We start from the raw sequence: 1843 nt of genomic DNA, 5'->3' as shown, positions 1-1843 counted from the left end.
CTAATTTTTTCTAAAAAAAAATTTTATATTAAAAAATTGTTTAAAATTTTAAAAAATAAAATATTACTTTGTTTATAATTTAAAATATCAAAAGCTTAATTATTTATTGATTTAGTTTTGCTAGGAACTAAATTATATTTATCAAAAGAACAATTTTACTGTTCACTTTTTCTACTTCAATGTTATTTATTTATGGGTAAAGTACTAAATTGGTCCCCTGGTTTGGGCGTAATTCTGTTTTGGTCCTTAAAGTTTAAAGTGTTCTATTTGAATCCAAAAAAGTTTTATTTAGCATCAATTTAGTTCCACAGTGAGGTTAAAATTAAATAATTAATAAAATGTCCTACATAACAACAGTTCAAGAATAAAATCGATAATCTGGAGAACAAGTACAAGCTCCAGAGGCACAAAATCAACCATTGATGTATCAATACATTTATTTATCATTTTCTTTAGTTTTATAGAAAATATTTTATTTATATTATAAAAAAATAATAAATAAATGTATTGATGTATCAATGGTTGATTTTATACCTTTGGAGCTTGTACTTATTCTTCAGATTATCGATTTTGTTCTTATACTGTTGTTATGTAGGACATTTTGTTAATTATTTAATTTTGACCTCACCGTGGGACTAAATTGATGCTAAATGAAACTTTTTTGGATTTAAATAGAACACTTTAAACCTTAAAGACCAAAACAGAATTACGTCCAAATCTAGGGGACCAATTCAATACTTTACCCTTTATTTATTTTTGCCAAACTTGACCCCCTTTTTTTTGGTAATAAAACTTTATCTCTTTTAATTGTTTTTGTTTCCGGTGATACACACACATTAAAAGTTCTATTTCAAATTTTCAACCCTGGTCAGCAAACCCTGAGATGTGGCTATTCCAATGCAAATACATTGGCCTTGCTACAATGCCTCTCTGCCACCCGTTTTTTCTTTTGTCCCCGGTACCTTTCTCACCTTAACAGATTAATAATTAATTCGTTACAAATCTAAAATCTATTTAATTGATAAATAAGTTAATTATTCTACAAATTGTCATTCTTTTTTTAATTGTCATTTCTTTTTTAATTATTAATACAAACCTACATGACGTTTTGATTTATCGCAAATCTAAATTCTATTTAATCGATAAATAAGTTGACTACTCTATAAATTGTTACTCATTTTTTAATTGTTAATACGAACCTAGGTGGCATTTTCTTAAATTAAAACTAGTGCCATTTTTTGTGGGTTTAAGTCCGCTATATGTTCTCAACAACTCAACAATTCTCAACTTAGACACTTTATTTAAGCGGATTAGTCAGCTAATCATCAGACTAACTCAACTTAATTAATAAAAATTGTATCTAGTTGACTAAAATAAATAAATAAATAGAAGAGTTTTAAATATATCGAAAACACTAGTACTCTAATTATTTTAACCGTTGATCTGAATTATAAAAAATATATATAATATATATTAATTAAAATCAATAGTTAAAACACCTAGAATACTAGTGTTTCAGATACATTTAAAATTTTTCCCAAACAATAAGAGTTGTCACATGGGACAGACTTGGGAAAAAAATGCAAATAAAAAAACATAGAGAAAAATGGGTCACTCTAACTGAGTTAGGTCCAACGATGATATGCTTAGTAGTAAGGAATTGATCCAGGCCCACAAAAAAACCGAAAAGGAAATCCTGTGCTTAAAAAAATGAAGAAATCAATGCGATAGATCAATGCAGGTATATTTTTTCACTTTAGAAGATTTATACTCTGTTGTCAAAAATTAAAAAAAGAAAAAGATTTATACTCATATATGTTTTACAACATAATAATTAATAAGT

This window comes from Arachis ipaensis, chromosome B02 (genome assembly GCF_000816755.2).
Source record: "Arachis ipaensis cultivar K30076 chromosome B02, Araip1.1, whole genome shotgun sequence".
NCBI lineage: Eukaryota > Viridiplantae > Streptophyta > Magnoliopsida > Fabales > Fabaceae > Arachis > Arachis ipaensis.
The sequence above is the reverse complement of the archived record's forward strand: the minus strand, read 5'-3'. Positions refer to the sequence as shown.